General features: G+C 42.8%; 1 protein-coding gene across 4 annotated transcripts in view; it reads left to right on the top strand.

Moving 5' to 3' along the window:
• Window positions 1-12,745: 12,745 nt before the first annotated feature.
• Window positions 12,746-17,754, top strand: part of TLCD4 (TLC domain containing 4) — a 92,412-nt gene continuing 87,403 nt past the window's right edge. Inside the window, exon 1 of one of the 4 annotated variants that reach the window (XM_033915933.1) lies at window positions 12,746-12,769. The gene's annotated coding sequence lies outside the window, so the exon portion shown is untranslated. Of the gene's footprint in view, window positions 12,770-12,838; window positions 12,880-12,905; window positions 13,493-13,669; window positions 13,727-17,754 lie in introns of those variants that run through there. The other 3 variants (XM_033915930.1, XM_033915929.1, XM_033915931.1) reach the window with 3 other exon arrangements.

Here is a 17,754-nt window from a genome sequence, read left to right as displayed (position 1 = left end):
TAATTGAGGCTATATGGGTTGAGGCTAAAAATCAACATTTTCAAGCTAATTATTTGAGGTACTGTAGATGTTTGATGAAAACAGCACAACATTGATGCAAATGGCTCAAAACTGTTACAGCACAAGTTGTGTTGAGACATGAATGCACGGATGTTCCATATTGATTCTAATAGTTCTTGCTGCATTCTGTTCCTGAATTTAGTCTTTAGGTTCATTTGAGAGAATGTCCATTCCACAGCTGTGTTACTGAATGGGAGAGCCAACAAGGATAAGGCAAACTTAGCCTATTTCATTGAACTCATACTCACCAGCTGCATCTGTATAATTGGTAACATCCACCCAGAATTGTTTCAACATCAACATCTTCCATGTTCAGCCAGGAAACATTAAGTTTGTTCCATTGTTGCTCAAGAACTCCGAGGTTTCTTTTTCCTGTATACAGTGGCAAAAAGGAGAGCTGAGACAACATGGGCTTTTTTGTTCCAAGAACGACTGATGGACTCGGTTCTGCCAATGATTCCAACTGCTGTATATCAGCTGGAAGTCATTGATGTAGCTCAATTAATAATTCAACCAGGTAAGCCCAACATTTTGCTTCACATCGATGACTGTTCCAAGTTCATGTTTGTTAACAGAATATAGAAATTAATTCCAAAGTTCATTGCACCGATAGGAAGGTAATTTGTTTCATTATTGATATCATATGCAAGTATTGCTGTCATAAGAACATAAGCATTGCCTCTGCTGAGTCACACCAGGGTTCCATCGTGCCCGGCAGTCCGCTCCCGCGGCGGCCCTCCAGGTCCATGACCTGAAAGTGTTCCCTACCTAACCTAAAATGTCCATACCCTATTTGTTCAGTGTCCTGTAAGGTAAACCTCTATCTGTACCCTGTTATTCCCTTCGCTTCCAGGAAGTCATCCAGTCCCTTTTTGAACCCCAGAATTGTACTCTGACTTATCACCTCTCCTGGAAGCGCGTTCCAGGTATCTACCACCCGCTGAGTGAAGAAGAACTTCCTTGCATTCGTTATGAATCTGTCTCCTCTCAGTTTTTCTGAATGACCTCTTGTTTTAGTTGTCCCTGCTACTCTAAAGAATCTGCCCCTCTCCACCTTCTCTATGCCTTTCATGATTTTATAAGTCTGTATCATGTCCCCTCTCAGTCTCCGCTTTTCCAGGGTAAAGAGCCCCAGCCTGTCTAACCCCAGCCTGTTCGGCATATGAGAGGTTCTCCATACCCTTTATCATCCTCGTTGCTCTCCTCTGGACCCTCTCGAGTATTGCCATGTCCTTCTTGAGGTATGGCGACCAGTATTGGATGCAGTATTCCAGATGTGGGCGCACCATTGCTCGATACAGTGGCAGGATAACTTCCTTCGTTCTGGTAGTGATACCTTTTTTGATAATGCCCAACATTCTGCTCGCTTTTTTTGAGGCCGCTGCACATTGCACCACCGGCTTCATTGTGTTATCCACCAATACCCCCAGATCTTTTTCTTGGCTGCCTTCCCCGAGTACCCTCCCTCCCATTGTATAGCTGTACATGGAGTTCCCCTTCCCTATGTGCAAGACCTTACATTTCTCCACATTGAAGCTCATCTGCCATTTTTTTGCCCACTCACTCAGTTTGTTCAGGTCGCTCTGCAGTTCTTTGCATTCCTTAACAGTTCTGACCCTGCTGGAGAGTTTTGTGTCATCCGCGAACTTGATAACTTCGCATGTCTTGATCGCAGCTGGTTGCATAACCCGATCCATAATACTACGATACATATTCATAAGTTCTTTGAGTAGTTTTACAGGACTTGCTTTGTCAAGTTCAGTCTATTCACTCTGGGCAGTTCAAGCAATATAGGCTGCAGAAATACAAGGTACAGCTTATTTTCAGGGTCACTGTACATATGAAACAGCTTTCAGTGTAATTCTTTTCTTCATCTTTTGCTACCTAAAAATTAAGCTTTAGTTCATCATATTGGTCCAGAATGCATTGAACACATGGGGTGACAGACAGCCATCTGGTATCACACAATTTCAAAATTCTAAGTGGTTATTCACCAACATTTATACAAGAATACATAGCTTTGTACTTCTGCTGACGGGCAGTACTGTGAGCAAACCACCTGTAGGTATCAGAAACCATAAACTCAACATTTCTAGACATCACTTTAAGGGCATAGGATGAACACAGCTGTATGGAATGGCATATTAATTTAATGTGAACAATATTAGGATTAAGTTCACAAAATCTCGTTGTCACTGAATTGACACTACAGCACATTGTATTGCAGCCATCTGTTACAAGCCATCTTTTCAGGTGCCAGATTATTCTGTTTCAGGGCTATTCTTCGGCGGCGATTGCCACGTTGCTTCACAGTAAACGGAAGTCCACAATGGTGGCCTATGCGAAGGTGTTACCAGGGCTTGGTGCGCCCTGCGACAGGTGGATCCTTCTCTTCCATTGATTCCTCATGTTCTGAAGTTTCTGCAGGATGGCCTGAAGGGTCTTGCAGTGGCTTCGCTCCAGGTTCAGATTGCTGGTCTTTCATGCATGGGCCCTCCTTCTCCAAGGGGCTCATTGGCAGTTCATCAAGTTGTGGTTCATTTTTTGCAGGGCTCGTTATAACTGAGGCATCCCTTGTGCCTTCCCTCTCTAAGCTGGAACCTTAATTTGGTTCTTCGCTCTATGGCTCATCCCCCATATGAGCCTCTGGAACAGGCATCGCTGATGGATTTCACAATCAAGACAGTCTTCCTTGTGGCTATTACTTCAGCCCAAAGGGTTTCGGAGCTTCAGGCTCTTTCCTGCAGGGATCCCTTTCTGTGTATTACAGATTCCGCAGTGATGCTGCATACTATTCCTTCCCACTTTCCATGTGAATCAGGAAGTCCAGCTTTCTTCTTTTGCTACCTCTGGTTCAAGGGAGCAGGACTGAGTGTTGTGGTCCTTGGACATGCGCAGTCTGTTGTTGTGGAATCTGGAGGTTACCAACAAGTTTCGTCTCTCTGACCACCTGTTTGTTCTGATGGGTTCTGCCTGCAAAGGTAGGTCAGCTTCTAAGGCTACCATTTCCAAGTGGATTCACATGACCATTTGCGCGTTTAACATGGCCGGTCGGTGTGCGGGCTCATTCGACCAGAGGAGTTTCATCCTCTTGGACAGAGTCATCAGCTGTATCTCTGGATGAGATTTGTAGGGCCACTACTGTTTTTCCTTGCATACCTTCACCAAGTTTTATAAGTTCGATGTGGCGACCAACAGGATTCTTCTTTTGGTTCCTCTGTATTGGGAGCAGGCTCCTCAGCCCCACCCTGAATTACAGGACTGCTCTGTTGTGTCCAACTGGTCCTGGAATAAAGTGGGATTGTACAAGAACGAAAACTTAGATTCTTACCTTTTCTAATCTTCTTTCTTGTAAATCCGCACTTTTATTCCAAGAACTTGCCCTATACTTGCTGATTCACTGATTGTCTGCCTTACAAGTACTGGCAAGCTGGATTTCTGTTTTCTGACCAGCCTTTATAAGAGTTCCATCAGACTGGGTTTAGCACTTAATTGGGTGGGGGGGGGGGGAGGTTCCCTAGTTCAGGAGCCCCCTTCTAACAGTGCAGGCTGTGTCTCCATTTAGCACTGTTTTGTCATTCAGGTTTTCAATGTTTTATAACCTATTATTTTGGATTGCATTGTTGCTACATTTGTTTATATGAGCAAAATTGATTTGATTGTTGGGGAGTTCCCTGTTCTTCTCTCTCTTATTCTTCTCCTCCTCTACAGATGTTCCTGGCTATTTTAAGACTGATTGCTGGAGACAGGAGCATGCTCAGTGATGAGGTATGAGAGGGAGGAGGTAAAATCTTCAAAGGTTTTGAAGCTTCCTACAGATCCCTGGTGGGAGGAGGGAAATAACCCACTGGTCTCAGAATAAAGTGAGGATTTACAAGAAAGAAAATTAACAAAATGAAGAACCTAACCTTTCGTTCAGAATATAACCCAAGTGAATGGCATCTTTTCATTGACAGTTCAAAACGTAGTTTGAAATGTGTTCTTTTAAATAATGGCAACAGTACGTCAGACTTAACGAATATGCAAGTGGAGATCTCTTGTTTTCATAAAGAACATTTTAGTGCATATTTTCATTCTATCCCCTCAGCCTTTCCTTCTGCTCTGGCAGTTAAGGTTCTCTGTGGACCTTTGCGCCGGACGTGGCACTGGGTTTGTAGGTTTCATGGAGTTAGTGCTTGGGTGTCTCCCTTCTTACCTATTTGTTTTAATGGGCAATTTCTTCCTGGTATGGAGGGTTCCAGGTTTACTAGATGGGAAGCACAGGTATTGAAATTTTATTTCATCTGGTGAAGGATGATGGTCAAGTGAAATCTTTTGCTCAACTTTGTCGAGATTCTGGCCTTTCCCCGGCGATCGGTTTGCATACCGGCAGATTCATCATTATATATCTTCTCTGGGGCGATCAAATTTGGCCCTTGGCCGTCAGGAACTTTTGTCCTCAGGCTATACCTTGGGTTCTCAGATGAAAGTACCCCTCAAATTTCATCATAGACATTTGAAGGATGAAACCCTTATGTTTGACCATAATGCATTACAGGCCTCTTGGTCTCAAGAGTTACAGCTGGGATTGCCAGATGATATTGTTATGAAAGCTGTCAAGAGTTTACCTTCTTTGCGCAAATATATATATTTCTGGGAATTGCATTATAAACTTGTTTTTCGTCTTTATGTTTCCCCTCAAAGAGCTCACCTTGCAAAGTTTTGCCCTACATCAGCCTGTCCAAAGTGTGGTTACTTGGATGCACACCTGGGACATATGTTTTGGATATGTCAAACTATTCAAACCTTTTGGGAGGGTATTTTTACTTTTATTTGAACTATTTGGAGGGTGACTATTAGGCATTCTTCTAAAGTACTTTTTGATTTGATACCGTCCCATCATCCAAAGCAGAAGAGTTCCAGTGCCTTTCTTAAGTGGTGCACTCTGATAGCGTTTAAATGTATTTTGATCAAGTGGCTTGATGGGGATGCAACTGCTCTCTCCTTGTGGACACAATTGATCTACCTACTGACCAGGGAACGCCGTGACATCTCTTGACTTTTCTTCTGCTAAGAGCATGCAATTTCAGGCGACCTGGGAGCCATTCAGGAATACTATGACTCCGTTGGCGAGGAGTCATATTTTGAACTGCTGACTGGATTTCTGTTATTTGATCTTGTTATGGGTTACGATATACATCTTCTGTTTTAGTTTAGTATGAATTTAGTTTTAGGGCCCTGAGACTCTGGAGGGGGGTGGCCGGGAGGGAGGAGGGAGTTTTGGAGTTTGTTTGTCATTTATATACTGGAAAGGAAAACTTGAGTCCTGTATGATTTCAGTGTTTGTGGAATTGGTTTGGTTTTTGACTCAATAAAACTGATTTAAACTTAAATAATGGCAACAAATATGGTTCTATTCCAATCGGTCACTTCACCAGGATGAAAGAAGAGTATAAGGCCATCTCTTTAGTCTTGGAAAAGATAAATTATCAAGAACATCAATGGGTGATTTGTGTAGACTTGAAGATGGTTAATAATTAGTCAACAAAGTGGCTACACCAAGTATCCTTGCTTTTTATGCCTTTGGGATAGTATAGCCAAACATGAACATTGGGCAGAAAAAAATTGGTCTCCGAGGAAATATATGATGGTTGGAGGACAAAATGTCATCAATGAGTCATACTGCCACCACTACATATAAAGCTACGCTTTATGAAACAGTTTGTAAAGGCTTTGAATAAAGACGGTTCATGCATTGAATACTGTGACTGGGCGTGGCCATACTGGAACAGTTCAAGGACCAGGTCCCACAACCCCGACCAAGTGTAGATGAGGGAATTGGTAGTATGGGTTGCTGCAAAGCAGTTTAAAAACAATTAAAAATTCAGATCCACTGCAAAAGTCTTGCTTTTACTGTATCTAGTCCATCACTCAGATATGTGGAAAAAAACTCAGAAAACATTCAGTGAACAGTCAAACAAAACACAGGGACTTTTCCCCTTAGGTAAATAAAGTCATTCATTTCACCTCAAAACAACAGTCTGAACTTTCCAGCAAGTTTTAAACACCACCAAAATTATTCTTCTTTCCTTCCGGCAGGCTTTAGTCTGGCCTTAGTTAGCTGTACCAGACCAACACTATCACTCATTACCTTGCAAACATGAAAAGTCAATTCCTCAGTCTTCCAGCACTACTTTTAAATTCAAAGTCTGCAACTTCAGCACTGGAGAATTTTCCTTGGGTTTGTCTTTTACTACAACCCCCAAGGCATGGGATCTATTCGCCTAAATGATCAGCTTTAAATCAGACCCTCCTAAAATCCCAACTGGTCTTTGACCAGAGGGCCACAGTGGGAACGGACTGCTGGGCACGATGGACCACTGGTCTGACCCAGCAGCGGCAATTCTTATGTTCTTATGGATTTTACTTCTCTGGTGTCATTTCAATTGCAGTGCCTGTTCCCACAACAGGCTTGGCATAGAGGAATTTTCTCAAAACAAAAACCACGCAAAAATAATCTTTTCCTTTCATGATATAAAATAAGGCTTGCCTTCAGGCCTGCTTTCTTATAAGGTTGCTTTTCTTAAGTTTCCCTTAAAACTGGTTTGTACATTACTTCCAATTCAAACATACAGCACTTTCTTGGCAGCCACTCACTTTTACTGATTTCAGCTCATGTCCATTTCCTCATAGCCTGAAGTTACTGGATAATCACTATAGGTACTAAGACTCTCTTCCACTGATACATCTTCTGGACAGTTATAGTGTCCCCTAGAGCCTCCCAATCCTGGGTTCCTACCTCTTCCTTATACTGTGGTGTGGGCAGACCAGATAGACCATCCGGGTCTTTATCTACCATCATCTATTATGTTACTATGCTCCCCCGGGCCAGGCTTAGCTGGAGAGGCCTACACTCCTCAGACTTGCTGAGAGCTCTCCAGTCTTGTGGCTGCCTCTTGCTGCTAAGGGATTCACCCTTTTCTCTCCCTGCAGCTGGCTAATTAGTTCTAGGTTCAGATGTGTTCCGTGGTTTGCTGGACTGGTTGAAATGAGACCTAAGTCTAATGTTGGCTGGAGCTGCTCCAGCCCTGGGTTAAGGTTTAACTTGTCCCTGCCTGGCTGGGACTTGTAGTTCTGCCTTTACTTCTCTAGTTTGTGGTCTAGGAAATAATAAATGGGGCTTTGGGGGCTCAGACCCAGTCTGAGGACTGCTTCTCAAAGGTGTTTTCTTTCCCTGCAGTATCCTAGGTTGTGCACAGGGACTTGTATGTGTGGGCTAACTTGTACTAACTCACTTCCTTTGGCATTTGCCCCCTGATACTGCAGGTGTTCCTTTGTGCTCACAGGGTTCTCCCTGTGACAATGGGCACATATGTTACCTGGACTTACCATGGAAAAACTGAAGGCAGGAAACAATGGACCACAGATCAGACAACTTATAAATGACCCACATTTCATAGCATCAGTGAATGAAAACAAATCATGTGCCTGGTCTTCATTTGTTTTTGTTGTGAAAAACTTTCCTGGCAACAAAAAATCAGACAACTACACATAATTAGTAGAGAATATGCTCTTTTAGTTCAACAGGCTTGGTTGTAACATGAGTGTTAAAAGTCCATTATCTCCACAGCCACTTAGATCGCTTTCCAGAGAAACTTGATGACTTAAGCAAAGAACAAAGTGAAATATTTCACCAAGACATAAAAACAATGGAAGCCAGATACCAAGGAGGATGGGATGCACACACGATGGCAGACTATTGTTGGAATCTTATGTGGGATTAGGAGCTTCTTGTGTGTCGAATGGCTGGAAGGTTTGTATCATAAACTTGTGCTTTTGGTATGAAATAAGTAGATTTTCATGTTGTACACTTTTCTTTTAATATGTTTCCTTCATGCTTAAAAGATATTATTAATTTAAACACTACATTAAAATATCCTGTTTTTTTAATGGGTGAGCAGAGTGAAGAGTGGTATATAGCACATGTTCTATATCTCAAAAACTAGAGCTGATAGGAGAAAACTGGTGCCATTTTTGAAATCAGAAGGTCAAATATACCCAGAAACAGGTCTAACATTTGAGGCACCAAAATGAGTGTTGGCCAGTGTAATCATTCCCTTGGTGTTCTAATCTCCTCCCATGGTTTTCAATCTCACTTCTATGCTGATGACTCCCAGAACCACCTCTCTACATTAGAAATCTCTACAGAAATCCGGGCCCAAATCACATCCTGCCCGGATGTCCCACTGCCACTTAAAACTGTGGACTCCTCCTCCCGGTTGTCCGCCAATGGAGGCAGAGTGTTATATTCTTCAGGAGCTGCCCAGGAGCATCCACCACCCACCAAGAGCAGTGCGGCCCGGCACTGGATTATTCTATCTCTGTGCATCTTCTGCCTGGAAGTGATGAGTCGAGGCTGTAGCAGCTGGAAAGCCCGAGCTGATATCTGTCCCGTATGGACTTTTGCCGTTGGGATTATTTAAAATATGCTAAGACAACAGAGCAGCTTCAGGAAACTGGACTTATGTCAGACTTATTTGATTTTTTCCCCCAGTTTATGAATTATTTTAAATTGTATTCCATTGTTCTTACCCCTATTCTTTTTATTTTATTAATTGAATTTCCCTGAATTCTATTGTTTAACCATTCCTCCCTTCTATTCCTTTTTACATATTCCTTTAATTCATTTAGATATCATTTACATAGATGGTGCTCCTATCTGTAAAGTTAGGAATTTCTATTAAATATTCTACATGCTTCTTTCCTCTCCTCCCTACCCTCTTCTAACCCCTTCCTCTGTAATGTCCCCCAGAGCTTGTTTAGGTGTGTATGACGCACAAATGGAAGAAATAAATAAAACCGAATATGGCTACTTATCCTTCTACCTAAACCCACCTCTCCTCTCCCCCCTCCTCTCTATTTCAGTGGATAATACTCTCATCCTCCCTATCAGCTTGAAACCTCTCTGTCATTTTTGACTCCTCTCTCTCTTTCTCTGCACAAATCTAACAGACTGCCAAACCCTGTTTTTCTTTCTCTATATCACCAAAATCTGAGCCTTCATCTATGAGCACACTATCAAAACCCTTATCCACACCCTTATCATCTCTTTCCAAGCCTACCGCAACTTGCTTCTCACAGGTCTTCTACATAACCATCTCTCACCCCTACAATCCATTAAAGATTATACTGTACAATTTATATCCCACCAAAGTTGCTATGCTCACATCACCTCTCTTCTAGTTACTTCATTGGCTCCCTATCCATTTCTGTATACAGTTCAAACTCCTCTTATTGACTGCACTCTACAGTTCAGTCTCTTTCCTCTCCTATCCCTCTCTATACTCCTCCCCTGGAACTCCATTCATCAGGCAAGTTTCTCTCATCTGTACCCTTCTCCTCTACTGCCAACTCCAGACTTCATTCTCTCTTGTTGCACCATACACCTAGAACAGACTGCCTGAGTCAGTACGTCAAGCTCCATCCCTTACAGTATTAAAATCCAGGCTAAAAGACCACTTTCTTCAAGGTGCTTTTAACTCCTAACCTCCTCCCCCCCTCACCCCATTCACTTGTAAAGCATCCATGCCTGAGAAACTCCCTGACCCTCTACGTGTCCTGTTTGATAAGATTATAAATTCTACTGAGCAGGGACTGTTTCTTGAATGTTTTAATGTACAGCACTGGATACGTCAAGTGATGCTATAGAAATGATAAGTAGTAGTATTCATTGTGGATATTCTAAGAACTGGATGTACAGAACTAGAAATTAGTTTCTTTTTTTTTTTTTTTTTTTAATTTATTTATGAATTTTTAAAAATTTTAACAAGCATTACAATCTTGTACAGAAAAGTACGATCAAGAAAACATATCATTGATTATTCTCAAACTTGAAAATAAATCAAAATTACATCAAGATTACATAAAAGGTAATAAGTCCGACTTAATCATACACTAGTCTTCAACAATGGATCCAAGATTAAGGAATTAGGAGTAAATATAGTACAATAAGAAATTTTACCAAAAGACGTCATCTGATGCTGAAAGAGAGCTTAATTAATTGATTAAGACAGATGTTTCTCCTTTTTCTAGGCGCTTCATAGAGAGGAAAGCAGTCAGATGAGACGGTTCAAAGAAAATATATTTAAGGGAATTATATCTAATTACACACTTACAAGGATATCTAAGAAAAAATAATCCCCCCATCTGGGTCACACCAGGTTTTAACAATAAAAATTCCCTCCTTCTTTTCTGAGTTTCTCTCGAAACATCAGGATAAATTTGAATATGGAAGCCAAGGAAATCCCTGGATCTATTTTTGAAGAAAAGTTTAAGAATCCAATCTCTGTCCGGAGCCAAAGCTACAGTCAGTAAGAGAGTGGCTGAACTAGCCACCTCTCTATCAGATTGTTCCAATAAAGCTGTAACATCCAAAGGATTTTCCTGTGGTCTGCCATCACCATCTTTTTTTTGAGAGTCCTGATTTTTTCTATTAGGCAAATAGTACACTCTTGACAATGGTGGAAATGAACCCTCTGGAATTTTTAAATTTTCCAGAAAGTAACGTTTTATCATTTCTCCTGGAGGAATTGACGCAACCTTTGGAAAATTAATCAAACGCAAATTATTAAACCGACTATTATTTTCAAGTACTTCCAATTTTCTTCTCATATTAAGGTTATCTTTCACAATCAAATCTTGGTTGCTCTTTAACATTTTTAAGTCCTTCTTTTCTTCTTGAATCTCAGATTTTATAAGTACAATGTCCTGTTTAACAATTTTAATTTCTTCTTTCTGAACTTGTAATTCTTTATCCAAATTCTTTATCTGAGGACTGAGAGAATTACCCAAACTAGAGACCAAATCCCATAAGGATTCCAATGTAACCTCAGGGGGTCGAATAGGGGCAAAGGAAAGTACCTGTGCAATATTAGTTGGTTCATCCGAGTGTTTTACCTCCCTTGAGCCTTGTTGACCCTCAGACATGGTTGTCCCGGTCGCTGGTTCTCTTACAAGGAGAAATTCCCCTTGTGCTGTTCCCTGTAGCAAGCCCTCCGCTTCGCTGGCCTCTCGAGAGGAAAACTCTGCCTCTTCAGACATGCTCTCCTCCCTCGGAGAGCTAGCTCCCAGCGGCAACGGCTGTAGGGGAGGCGTCCTGACGTCGGGGCTTAGCGTGACGTCCAGCCCGGGGGTATCCGCCGAAGCACTCCTCTCAGCCGGCGCTCCCATCGGGCGATTCCCCAAACGACTCGGCTCGCTTTGAAGACGTCGGAAAATGTCATCGACGGTAAGGACTGCAGGGCTCGAGCGCTGAGAGGCTCCACCAACGCTTCTACCCCTTCTCTTCGGCATTATTGCAGTAAGGAAAAAAGACACCCTCCAGCGTCTTTTCAGCAACAGATGGCGGCAGCCATCTTGGATCCTCCAGAACTAGAAATTAGTTTCACTAGTTACAGTACAGACCTCTGCCACATCTGACTTTCTGGGACATAAGTTCAGTAATGAAGTTCTAACTGTGTGACTTTGGACACATTGTCCTTTTAAGGTCTTTTAATACCCAGATTTTATGAATCACTAACCATATAACCTGCCTCCATAAACTGCAGGTTTGCAGTTAGGTTTCATGCATATTCATGCTGGATATGCTGAAAACTGATCAGTTAGGTGACCTGCAGGATCTGGGTGGTTAATTCAGATCATTCACAGAAGTGTCTTGCATGAATGCTTCTAAACTATGTAATTATTCTGTAGTCTAGGAATGCTGTTTGGGAGACAGACACTTCACAAATGCCAGCTCTTTTGAGAGCACTGGAAGCTTAGCACTCCTAATACTGAGCAAGCTGTGTCCAAGAAAAAAAAATAGCCTATTGCATTTAGCATCCCCAGGAAACTAGAACTTTCAGGGATGCATGTAAATAGATTACTGTATATTTGATTGAAATGACCAACCTCCTTAGGTATGTAAAAAAAGTGTATAGTGTATTTAGCTGCAACAGTAAACCTACATACATAGGACATACAATGTACTTACATAGGACAACTGATTTGTTATAAACATGTGCATATAAGTAGGATGATGGATTATGGTATAATCATGCTGGTATTAATAACTCTGTAACACCGCCACAGAGCTCCATGTATTTCAGTATAGAGCCCATGCATTGTAACACCTCACAACTCATGGAAGCATCTCTACAGAAGCTAATATACTGTACAGCCTTTGCAGAGGCTCATGTAGACCACTCTGAATTGACTCCCCAGTCATTAGTAGCGGTATAGAAGCTCTCAATAATCATAATCAATTTGAAACGTTGGCGCTTATGATTTTTATATCCGCCCCCCCCCCCATCACTACTGCCATAATCCTAAAGAAACATTCTTTGTTCCTATTGTGGGTGCAGAGTTTAGTGTTGTTGCGATAATGCATCTGCCCCGTTTGTACAAATGAGTATAGCCTTTGTACGATCACCTCAACCTCAAAACTTCAACTGTAATACGCCATATAAGTAATTTTAGTGCCAGCGGAAGAAATTTCATCTGAATCGTTTGTTTCCAATAGAAGCATTGCAGACTGGGCCTTTCCTAACTCACACCAGGAATTCCTGAGATGATTTTCGAGAGCAGCATCCTAACTTCTCGTCTCCTCCTCCAAAAAGCGCGGGATAGCTCGAACCTACTGCATCTTTCCTTTTTTTTTTTCTTTCCCGCCCCTGAAACCAGCAGATACTGGGTAGGTAAATCTATCTGGGAACGAATGGCAGTAGGGCTTTAAAAGACCGCTTTCTTTCTCCGCCGGTGCAGATGTTCTCTCAGTCCCCAGGAAGAATGCGCTGCTGTGCCGTAAGGAGGGCTGAGGGGGGGGGGGGGGGACGTGTGCGTGGGATGGCAGAGAGCCGCAATGGAGGCACGGACGGACCCCTTTGGACTGCTCTCTGGAGCCGCTGTGCTGGGAAAAGGGCGCCCAGGTCTTTGCCGCCTCTGCAGAGATCGCGCACATGGTTTTCCAATCCCCAGAAACCGAACACCTGCTTGTCCACGAGCGGCCGCGAGACCCTTGGGATCCCAAATACTTCCTCGTCCACAGGCGGCCGCGAGACACCCCATCCCCCCCCCCGAACACGTGCGGTACGCGGGCGAAAGACCCCGATGGGAGCCCGAACACTTGTTAGTTCCCGGCCTTTCCATTTTTCCCCCTAGTCTCCCACGTGCTGTTGTTTCTGATCGGGGTCAGGGGGAGGTATTTAATGTTCTAGCCCTGCTGTAGAGCTTTGAGCTGCCGCGCGCGCCGGTGCTGCAGGAGTCCGGCAGCCAGTCACCTACGAACGCTGCCGCCTGTCCCGCCCACCTGCCGCGCTGCTGGCATAAAACTAAGCTGCAGCCAAGCTAACTTCAGTTGTTACACTTTAGGACCCCCCCTTCCCCTGGGACGCAGCAGATACAACCGTTGCTGGAGGTAAGTGTAGAGCAGGGGGTGCGTTGGACGGTGAGGGAAGTGATCCTTCACAGGGCACCGGGGCACTGCAGTTGCTTAGGTTCTCCATTGCCAATCTGTTCTCCGCAGTGAGGCTGTTCAGTGTTTGGCCGTGATAGATTTCGGAAATGAATCTGCTGGTGTTGGAACTGCTATCGAAGATACCTTAACGTGGACTGGTGTATTTAAAAGGGATGACTGTGTTTATCTTCATAGGCAAGTCACCCACCCAGTGGACAGGTCCCTCCCTGTTTTAGGTTAAAAAGAATGAGCACAGTCAATACAACTTACACTATAGTGAAAATTCCAGTTTACAACTGAAAATAACTTTTTACTTTTTTTTATACAGTATTCTCGGATTTATTTCTCAGATTATCTTTTATGTTGTTCCTTATTTACATTCTTTCCTTCTCTCTCCATTCTATAGTCTCCTCCTTTGTTCCCTTTCTTATTGAATTATAACTGTGTTGTTCTTTGTGCCTGCTTTAGCTCCCTTTTATCTCTATCGTAGGAATTAATCCTTTGCTGCCATTACCGTTCTAGACACATAATTGAAAAAGGTTTTAGAAAATGAGGTCTTAACTTTTTGTTTTTCTTTCAAATGGAAGATGTAATGGCATTTAGTAATACCACTCAGAGTAATGCTGTTGTGAATTGAAGTAGCAGAGCAGCCTCTATGGGAGAGAGGACAGCTCTTAAGGATGAGTTGTTAATGCCTGTGCTCCTTATAGTTGTATAAATATACAGTGCTTTAACAGTGCTACGAGATTTCGTACATACTCTACTGGATTCTGTATAGGTCTTCCAAACTTGTGTGTGCAGTTTTGGATGCGGATCAAGCTGGGGCTCTTTACCCTGGAAAAGCGGACACTTAGAGGGGACATGATAGAGACTTATAAAATCATGAAAGGCATAGAGAAGGTGGAGAGGGACAGATTCTTCAGACTAGCGGGGACAACAAAAACAAGAGGTTATTCAGAAAAACTGAGAGGAGACAGATTCAAAACGATTGCAAGGAAGTTCTTCTTCATTTAGAGCAGTGTTTTTCAACCGCTGTTCTAGTGTGCCGCGAGATGTTGCCTGGTGTGCCGCAGGGCCGCCATCAGGGCAGTACTACCAGTCCTGCATTCAGGGGCCCGGAGCTGACAGGGGGCCCGAGGCAGGGGCGCCAGTAGCTCGCCAAGGCAAAGTGAGTCGATCACCCAGGACTCACTTTGTCTTGGCGATCTAATCTATCGAGCCGATAAGTCTTCTTCTCCCTGACGTCAATTCTGCAGTCGGAGAGGAAGTTCGGGCCAGCCAATCGCTGCCTGGCTGGGCGGAACTTCCTCTCCGATTGCAGAATTGATGCCAGGGAGAGCATGCGTCGGCTTCGGCTTTGGGGCCTGTTATCCATTGGTGGGTCCTGTTCCCCGATGGCAGCGGCAGTGGCAGTGGCTTGGGGAACGGCAGGGAGAAAGAAAGAAAGGGGGCAGGCAGGGAAACAAGGAAAGAAGAGAAACAGAAAAAAAGAAAGAAAGGTCAGGGAGAGAGGAAGAAAAAGTTGGGGGAGGGAATGAGGTGTGGAGGAGAGAAAGCATACAGGCTGATAGAAGGGAAGAAAGATTGGATGCACAGTCAGAAGAAGAAAGTGCAACCAGAAATCACCAGACAAGGTAGGAAAAATGATTTTATTTTAAATTTAGCAAAGTGGAGGCAGTATTACCACAGTTTTCAAAGGAATTTGCCCAAATAACTTAATAGTTAACTGGGTAAATTCCCAGAGATGAAAACTTCCCTTTATTTACTATGCACAGTTCTGAATTTATATCTGCTGTCTATATTTTACAATATGGTCACCTTTTACTAAACCGCAATAGTGGTTTTTAGCGCAGGGAGCCTATGAGCGTCAAGAGCAGCGCTGGGCATTCAGCGCAGCTCCCTGCGCTAAAAACTGCTATTGTGGTTTAATAAAAAGGATAAAAAGGATGGAGGGTATATTTGTCTATTTTTGTATGCTATAAAAACCAGCCAGAATATCAGCTTTGTGTTCAGCCAAACAGGCCCAGGTTTCGCACTGAATAAAGTATTTTATAATTTTTCACTATTCTGTTTACTTAATATTTCATAATAAAGTAATTATAAAATACTTTCTTTGTGTTTATTTGATTCCTATTCAAGATAATTACTTTATATATAGTCAATATAGGCACAGAGTTAAATTTTTTAACATTTTCTAATGGTGGTGTGCCTCGTGATTTTTTTCATGAAACAAGTGTGCCTTTGCCCAAAAAAGGTTGAAAAACACTGATTTAGAGGGTGGTGGACACCTGGAACGTGCTTCCAGGAGAGGTGATAGGACAGAATACAATACTGGGGTTCAAAAAGGGACTGGATGACTTCCTGGAAGAGAAGGGGATTGCAGGGTACCGATAGAGGGTTACTTTACAGGATATTAAATGAATAGGGTATGAATGTTTTAGGTTAGGAGCACTTACAGGTAATGGACCTGGGGGGGGCGCCGTGGGAGTGTACTGCCGGGCGCGATGGACCCCTGGTCTGACCTGGCAGGGGCAATTCTTATGTTCTTATCACAGATCTGCACATAAAATAATTGGCTAAATAGGTGATAACAATTATTGGTGTTAAATGCTAATCGGCAATTAATGCATGGATCTGTCCTACGCCCCTGTTTTATAACTTGTGTGCCAAACTTATCTCAGTGCAGCTCCAAAGATGACATGGCCAAGGGACCCACATACAGTGGCGTAGTAAGGGGGGGCAGGGAGCCGACCGCCACCTTGATGGGAGTACCGGCACCTCTCTGCCACGCTCAAACCCACCCTTCTCTGCCCTGTACCTCTTTAAAATCTTTGCCAGCGTGAGCTGCTTGCGCAGGCCTGGCTCCCTCTGAAATCACTTCTCAGTCGCAATCTCAACTCGGATTCACAGATCTGGTTTTCATCGAACCTGGGATTAAGATCAATGGCAGAAGCTGAATTTCTCCGACCATGATTGCGTGTGTTTGCGTTTTTAATGAATGCTATATATTTTCACCTTCTCTGTGGAGTCGGTTAAAACCTTTTTGGGGGGCAAGAGATGAGCAAAACCTTCATAGTTGATCACCAGACATGATTTAGCAACTCATGACACACTAATTTATTTATTTTTATTCTATTTAAATATTTATATACCACTTATAGCCTAAGGGGCTCATTTTCAAAGCACATAGACTTAGAAAGTTCTATAGGTTACTATGGAACCATGTTAAGTCTGTGCTTTGAAAATAAACCTCCAAGGGATTTACATTCAGGTACTCAAGCATTTTTCCCTATCTGTCCTTGTGAGCTCACACTATAGATTTAATGTACCTGGGGCAATGGGGGATAAAGTGACTTGCCCATGAGTAGTGTGGGTTCTGAACCCACAACCCCGGGGTACTGAGGCTGTAGTTCTAACCACTGTGCCAGAGGATATGGGCGTTGTAAAATCTATTGTGGTTTTTGTCTAGGCTTATATTATAATCTAGCATGATTTTACTGTGACCATCCCTGAATATCTGTAGTATGCTGAATGGGGCTTAAAGGGCTTAAATTATTTATAAAAACAAAGACTAGAGCAATTTTGATATGAAATTTGAGAGCAAATCACTTTCTAGCATCTTATGTTTAATGAGACTTAAAAGATAATTGTATAGTATGCCTAAGTAGTAGAATGGATATTTACATCCATGTATTTAAAAAAAAAGCTAGGATTTTGGGAAAAGCTCAACCTGGCAATTTTTTCTGAAATACGTATAGTATGGCCAAAGAAGCACATGTTTATCAGGATGCACATCAGAAAAGGCCATTTTTCCTGGCTCTTCTCCCATATACTCACTCTGCACCTGATCTTGTTTCACTCTACATAGAACTTGCCTTTAGCCACCCATCTGATTATCCCAGTTGATTTTGTGCTATCCATCTTCTTGCTGTCTATGAGCCCAGTTCTATATTTTCCGCCTAAATAATCGTCATGAGCTAGTTCAGCGCTAAGCATGATAAGTTAGGCACACTGTGTAAAATCATGTTTAGTGCTGCCTAAGTGGGCTTAGGCGATTCTAGGCGTCTTAACTTTAGGTGCACCCAATTTATGCCGGGGTTTTCTTCGCCTAAAATACCTGTGCTTAAGTTAGGTGCCTAACTTGAAAACATATTCCCAATCCACCCCTAATCACGCCCACTTTTAGGTAAGTTCTTTGGATTAGGCACCTATTTTTTATAGAA

Source organism: Geotrypetes seraphini, chromosome 12 (assembly GCF_902459505.1).
Source record: "Geotrypetes seraphini chromosome 12, aGeoSer1.1, whole genome shotgun sequence".
NCBI classification, from domain to species: Eukaryota; Metazoa; Chordata; class Amphibia; order Gymnophiona; family Dermophiidae; genus Geotrypetes; species Geotrypetes seraphini.
This window is presented reverse-complemented; position numbering and strand designations above follow the sequence as displayed.